Source organism: Periplaneta americana, chromosome 9 (genome assembly GCF_040183065.1).
Source record: "Periplaneta americana isolate PAMFEO1 chromosome 9, P.americana_PAMFEO1_priV1, whole genome shotgun sequence".
Lineage (NCBI taxonomy): Eukaryota > Metazoa > Arthropoda > Insecta > Blattodea > Blattidae > Periplaneta > Periplaneta americana.
In genome coordinates this window covers 175,394,075-175,402,318 of record NC_091125.1, presented here as the reverse complement: position 1 = coordinate 175,402,318, position 8,244 = coordinate 175,394,075, and positions in this window count along the sequence as shown.

The following is an 8,244-nucleotide window of genomic DNA, read 5'->3' as shown; positions in this document are numbered from 1 at the left end:
GTGTCAGTAATTGTAGTGGAATATGGGACTGGAGAAATGGCTGGTAATGTGTCAGTAATTTTAGTGGAATATGGGGCTGGAGAAATGGCTGGTAATGTGCCAGTAATTTTAGTGGAATGTGGGACTGGAGGAATGGCTGGTAATGTGTCAGTAATTGTTGTGGAATATGGGACTGGAGAAATGGCTGGTAATGTGTCAGTAATTGTAGTGGAATATGGGACTGGAGGAATGGCTGGTAATGTGTTAGTAATTTTAGTGGAATATGGGACTGGAGAAATGGCTGGTAATGTGTCAGTAATTTTAGTGGAATATGGGACTGGAGAAATGGCTGGTAATGTGTCAGTAATTGAAGTGGAATATGGGACTGGAGAAATGGCTGGTAATGTGTCAGTAATTGTAGTGGAATATGGGACTGGAGAAATGGCTGGTAATGTGCCAGTAATTTTAGTGGAATGTGGGACTGGAGAAATGGTTGGTAATGTGTCAGTAATTGTAGTGGAATATGGGACTGGAGAAATGGCTGGTAATGTGTCAGTAATTGTAGTGGAATATGGGACTGGAGAAATGGCTGGTAATGTGTCAGTAATTGTAGTGGAATATGGGACTGGAGAAATGGCTGGTAATGTGTCAGTAATTGTAGTGGAATATGGGACTGGAGAAATGGCTGGTAATGTGCCAGTAATTGTAGTGGAATATGGGACTGGAGAAATGGCTGGTAATGTGCCAGTAATTGTAGTGGAATATGGGACTGGAGAAATGGCTGGTAATGTGTCAGTAATTGAAGTGGAATATGGGACTGGAGAAATGACTGGTAATGTGCCAGTAATTTTAGTGGAATATGGGACTGGAGAAATGGCTGGTAATGTGCCAGTAATTTTAGTGGAATGTGGGACTGGAGAAATGGTTGGTAATGTGTCAGTAATTTTAGTGGAATATGGGACTGGAGAAATGGCTGGTAATGTGTCAGTAATTGTAGTGGAATATGGGACTGGAGAAATGGCTGGTAATGTGTCAGTAATTGAAGTGGAATATGGGACTGGAGAAATGGCTGGTAATGTGTCAGTAATTGAAGTGGAATATGGGACTGGAGAAATGGCTGGTAATGTGTCAGTAATTGAAGTGGAATATGGGACTGGAGAAATGGCTGGTAATGTGTCAGTAATTGAAGTGGAATATGGGACTGGAGAAATGGCTGGTAATGTGTCAGTAATTGAAGTGGAATATGGGACTGGAGAAATGACTGGTAATGTGTCAGTAATTGTATTGGAATGTGAGACTGGAGAAATGGTTGGTAATGTGTCAATAAGTGTAGTGGATATCTGGGACTGAATAAATATCTACTTAACATTGCTCATGTACAGTGAACAAACTCAAGTCTTAAGCAAGTTGAGTTGCAGTGCGATAAAAATGGTACCTAGGCCAAAAAATAACTTAAAGTTGTTATTTACTTATTTGTATTATTAATATCGCATCGGAAAGAAAGTCCATCTTTGCTGGTATTTATTTTCTGTAATAGTTATCAAAAACGAGATAAAAAGAAGATGAAGATGTTCAGAAGATTATATATCCATCTTATATTGAAGAAAATTTTTAGAAATTGAAAGTAAGTAACTTACATTTACACGATTCACAGAAATGAAGAAATCTAATGAGTATACTTCTTTTCTTATACGAGTAAATACATTTTTATTCTTAACTGACCTTTTTGTTTTCACATTCTAGCTTAAAATTTACTTTTTTAATATCGGATATGCAGTAAGAAGATTTACAGTGCGAGACAAAAATCTGCTCCGTTTATGTGTGTTTCATTTAAACGATGCTACGAGCATGCATTTTCTTTCTTTTTTTAACATCTGAAGATAGACATAACGTAATTTGCATAAGAACATGTTTATTTATTTCAGCAATAAAATTTCTCTTACACCAGAATAAGGAATTCGTTGTTCCATTTCTTTTTGTTAAACGTTAGCGTCCTTGGGGATCTATCTCCTGTTCTGTGTTTGGATGTGGTCGTGATGTGAGTGGCTAGGGACGAATTAGGGACGACACTTCAGCACGTCGGCTCGACAGTGGCCTATTGTGCACCCCGAATTATGGGATGAATGAGAATGAGGTGTACCAGCCCACCGGTCGCATGTGGCTCCTCACCCGCTCACCAGATGATTTTACTTTTTATTTGAACAGCACTGCCTGTTCCGTACTATGCTTAAGAATCCCCTGTTTCAGATTTCCTCGTAATCAAGTTAGATGTTGACGAATTATTATTTTAATCAGAATTGATAAGTAAGTTGTGTTAAAATTTGCTTTATATATATTTATTATTTGGGTCTTTGTTTTTTGACGGATTTCCAGGTGTTAAGCTGTGGTTTGTTTACGGCGATCATCGCCGGGCGCACATCGTTGGCGATTGTCACCTGGAGTTGCTAGCAGTTAAAATGAATGCGCACGGTTTCTTTACAGCGATGATCGCCAACGCAGATCGCTGGAGGTTGCTTCTGAAGCAAATCGCGGTAAGTCTATGAAGCAAATTCAGGACGCACATCGCCGCATACATGTTCAATAATCGATATTTAGAGAAGGCCATGTAGAAATATTGAATCGAGTTACGGCAGCAAAACAAATGAGAATTGACAGCTGATAAAGAAATCACTTCCTGAAGATCATCGCCAGCGCATAATCGCCGGCGTGATTGCCGTAAACAAATCATACCTTTAAGGTAAGCGTTCTCTACATCGTATCGCACGCATCGGACGAATCGCACGGATCGGAAAAAGACTATCTTTGAGGTAATTGCTATGTAACCGCGTTCACTACATCGTATCGGACGCATCGCCTCTCGGCAAATCCGTCCACGCTTCTCGGATGGGCAACTTTTCCGATGCGTGCGATCATGGCCTTCTTTAATAAATCAATTTTAATTGGTCAACTCTTACTATTATGTTGTGCCATGTTCAGTGTCGCGCCAAAATGGCAGGCGGAAAACTTATTTCACTTGTAGAAAATTGCGAAGAATTATATAATTTGAGGCGTTCCCATTACAGTAATCAAGTCGTTTCTTGCAAATATATTATGTAACCAATATTTCTTTCGTTTCTTCCTCTTCAATTAAGACGCATGAAGCAATTACAAATTCTTATTCGCTAACAGACGTAATTAATAGGCCTAACCTCAACTCCTCTGCTTTCAGTAATGTCAATATCGTACGACGTCATGTTTTAAACAGCTGATAGGGGCATCCAATGAGGCGATGAGGTGGAGCCGTTACAGTGAACGCACTGCACTTAAAATATCCGTTGCGTGCGATTCGATGTAGTGAACGCTTACCTTTATACCAGACGGCGGTGACGGGGATACAATTTATATGTTGGCAACACTGATTCCTTTATCTGGCAACCCTGTGACCACAGATCACAAACAGACTGTGACTGTGCTTTAGATTAATTTATTGTGCTTTGTGCTCATATTAGTCTCTCACATTCCCGAGACATAAATTCCACTTAATTGCTGTGTGTATATATATATATATATATATATATATATATATATATATATATATATATATATATATATATATATATATATATATTTATTCATAAAGCACTACATTCTGAAATTCCAAGACTAAGGAACACAATAATAAAATTGAAACTAATAGCGTATAGAAATTCAAATAGAAAAATAGATGTGGAATGTACATCTTCAGTTTTTTAAAACCCGAACTGAATTCATATTATGACATTTAAATGTTTTCGGATCTTCGTCAAGCAATCTGAGTAAACAATATATCCTCACACCTATCATAGTCAGTGACGTAGCATGAAATTTTGAGCAGGGGAAGCTAACTCAAGTTGTCTTTCATGCGATATGAGAAAACGTATTACAAAAATACAGTCTTAAAATAAATAGTAGTCAATGTCAAGTCAGCAGTCGAAGACTGGTTGGAACCTCGTAAGTAACACCAATAAGGCATGACCTCAAATGATACGTAGTAAAATATGATTTAACGGTTTACACATATCTCTTAACATATAGACACGTATAAGTGTAACATTAGCTCACTCCCTGTCATACTTAGAGAAATCGCAATATTAGTATCATTACGTAAGTATGCGTCTGTGTTTTGGTTGTGTCCTTCATTGACAGCAAGGGAGTCGGTCATTTGTTTTTTAAATCACACTTTTTTTCGTAAGTCAGTCTTGATAATACAATTGTCCTAAAAAAATTCAAGTAAATTAGTGTCAGGAACTGTTATTTCGCTCATTATTTATTACATCAGCCACAATGCACACTAACACTTCAACTGAACACAACTGACGAAAAGGGATAACTCGGAAACTACTTATTTTCAATGTTAAAGCTAGCTTCTTGCGAGCCTTGCGACTAGGGTAGTTTAGTTAGAAAGGGATGGAACATCTGCGGGGTGGATTACACAGAAGAAATCAGTCTGCTTGGAAGCTGGTGTATGCAGGCTTCTTGTTTACTGCTGCATCACAAATCATCCTGAGCTGCCGCATCACAATATTTAACGCGTAAATATAAATTCTATTAAAATTAATAAATAATTTTCTCCATAAACTGCAGGTTTATTATGAAATTATTATTAACTGAGGAAGCTGAGCTTTTTAGCTTACATTGACGCTACGCCACTGATCATAGTATTCTTCCTGAGACAGACACGGACTGAAACGTCCATCACACCTCCATTTTTAAATGTTAATGTAGATAAGCATGATGGGTAAAACAGTAAATCAACATGGCGGATATTCTGTGGGTATAACTGCTCCAGCGATAATTTTTATTGATTTATTAATCTGAGGTTTGCAATGCAATGTTCGTCGTAATACTCACAAACATTTTAGTATATTTCAAGACTATGGCAATACAGGGAAATATAAGTCTTTACAGCTGTTCTATAAACTATGATTGAAGGTAATGTTCTGATTATAACATAATTCGTTCCTGAATGATACTGGAAGGTACAGTAATAGGCCTGTCTTTGCATGAAATCGGACACTCTTTCTAAAACCTTGGAAGTGCCCCATCCTCACAACCAAACCATCAGGAGTAGCGCAATCTCATGTATTATTACCGCTAAGGAAAGACATTCCAGTCAGTGGCGGTTCCTTGGGGGAGGGAAGGGAGGAACGTCCTCCTCACATTTTTCTTCTTTTGAAAGTAAATACCAAATAAAATATGTGCCTTGAAATTCAAGGAAGATTCGATAATTTTTAAGTTCACAGCTATAAGAAAAACTCGGTTGATCGAGTTTTAAACGATGCGCGCTCATGTGCTGCTAGAAAACTGTGAGAAAGATGCGAGATTGTTTGTGTGGAGGAAAGCCAATCCGTTCCTCCTTTACTGCAGTTAACACACATAGACAACAGCGCACTAGCGGCCAGAGAAAGAAGCAGAGTTTTAAAGCAAATAAATGAACGGAGAGGGAGGAGATCCTCCTCTGAATCAGCGCATGGGCGGGAAATAGAAACCGACTGGTCGTGCAGCAAGCTCGCTACCGCTGCCATCTAACGATCTTGCATTCAACCAGACTACAACACAACTGGAAGGAGGCACAATAAAACAGTTTTAACGCAATGCTATGAAAGACACCATATAAACTTTTTTTTTTAAATTATAAATCAAAAATTTTATTCATTGCACTTTATATAGGCTATTATTCATGGTTTGAAACTTTCAAGGATATTTGAAAGTTAAAGTCGTGTTTATATAAAACAAAGAGGAAATAGTTCTACGTTAGTATCGCAGATCTTTTTTGGCCCCTGAAATTCACTTCCGTTCATTGCTTATTAGACAGGGCAACAGCCAAGTTGTCAGTTTTGTACAAATATATTTGAAATTGAAAGTAGGTACTCCAAACTACATTATTTTTAACATAAAAAATTGGGCACCGGCAACTTTGAACAATAATGATAGTATGACTTTACAAGAACTGATATTCTTCAAAAGCATGTGATACTGAACTTGTAAAATGTGCATGTGGCAACAGAGACCACGTGGGTGCAGTGTTCTCGCTTTCCTCAGATTATTTCCCATTCCATTTCCGTGGTTCCGATTACGTGTTAGTAGCTAGTCTCTTCCAACACATGTGATGCTGTAGTGTGCTCGAAAAATGCTGCGAAGTGAATTTCCTTGTAATTGTTAATTTGTGCAATTATTCAACAATGAATGGAAGTGAAAACATTATATTTATATTATGAAAAATTTAGGAAACTCAGTTTACAAGAACAGATTATTGCTATACAGAAGGGAAGGCCAACCCCAACACTACCTGGTCTTACATGTGTGCATGTTGGCTAATTTGCAGCATGTTTCATTCAAGAAGGTGTCATTTCGTCCTGTTACCTTCTTTCCTCCTCTTAAGAAATACGCAGGAGCCGCCACTGATTTCAGTCCTGTTAATAAGGAATATTTTTTCAGGGCCAATCTCATTTAATTTTGTGCATTTTCCCCCATTGACTTGTGGCTGTACGTGTATTCAATCCACTCGCGCTCATATTCCATTACACAAACACATAATAATATTCACGATATTATGCGACATTTGAAAGAAGGAAGTGTTCCGCCCTGTGTAGCATACGCCCTGCCAGAGCGCTCTGTTCCTACAGTCACGTCGCTGTTATTTCCGGCGTGACTCCTCCTCTTTGCTTCCGCCTTAAGAAGTGAAGGCTCTATAAGTCTAGGTCGCATTTTTGTTCTTTCGTTGCCGAGCTACCAGACGAGGAATCTATTTGCCACACCGTTAAACATTATCATGTCGTAGCTCCTATGATAATAAATCAAACGCACTGTAATTCAGCAAATAATTGAGCGGCAAATAACGTCCTATTTTGCTTCTTGCGAACGCCAACGAAAGAGCCAAAATGGCGGGCGGATATATTAAACATTTATCGAGCCTTAAGAGGTGTATTACGTAATCAGCAGCGAATCACAAGACGCACAGGTTTAAATATAGTCGACCTGCAATGTGATTGGCTGCCGGAAATAAGAGCGACGGGACTATAGGTGCATGCACGCTCCCTGTAACCTAATACATTTTATGACTAACACACAACACTTTCGCTTTGAGGGGGAACAAGTACACTAGTGCTCCTATCCAACAGGCCCAAAGCAACAGAAGTCATCTTTCGCTTTTAATTGGAGATTAATATCCTCCTCTCAGCAGTGTTTATTGTACAATAGGCCTATACTGCCCGTGACTCACTTCCTGAGCTGTTTCTTTGCGGGGCGAGACGCAGAGGGGGAAAGTGGGCTGTCCTGGGTACCGCATGTGCCTACTACCCTATGTTCAACACATCGACCTTCTCAGGATTGCTTTCGTCAGCTATGGAGCAAGATCAGCCATGAAGAAGCGAATGTATAGGCTATCCTCTCACAAAACGAATTATGTCCTTCTCATCAATTCCTGTCACTAAACACTGGTACCAGTGGTAGACTACAGTCTCTGCTTGAGATTATCGACCTAATCGCGATTACGGTTATCACGTGTACACATCAGTAAACTCTTTCCTCTATGGCAGTGTTTCTCAAACGTTTTCCACCGCGAAACTCCTTTGTAACTGCGGAATCCTTGTAATATTTTATTAGTAATTAATAATTAACAGACAAGTGAAAGCTAGTATCTCAATAATTGTTCAGTGGGACGAATGTATTTGCTTTTTAAGCCTGCAATCTGGTTTTATGGCGGAAAGTTGTAGTCTCATTTCTACTGTACTTCTGCATTTTGTCTTTTCGGTATTTTGTTTGTTGGTTTTAGTGAACACATATGCAGAGAATCCAGTGATGAAAGTGATAAGTATTATGGGTATTTTCCGTTTTAGATGTTCATCAAACATATTGTCATTAGGCATATTATTGGATTATTATTATTATTATTATTATTATTATTATTATTATTATCATTATCATTATCATCATCATCATCATCATCATCATCATCATTATAGGTGGTTTCATGATATTATGGATTCATATTTTCGTAATATTTATATATTTTTATGGTAACCACTAACGGTAAGTATAAAATAGCCACCGGAGCAGCTCAGTTGGCTAAGGCGCTTGCCTATCGATCCAGGGTTGCGCTTGGGGACGGGTTCGATTCCCACTAGGCTGATTACCTAGTTGGATTTCTTCCCGAGGTTTTCCCCAACCTTAATGCGAATGTCATGTAATGTTTGGCGAATCCCTGACTTCATCTCGCCAAATACCATTTCGCTATCGTCAATCCCA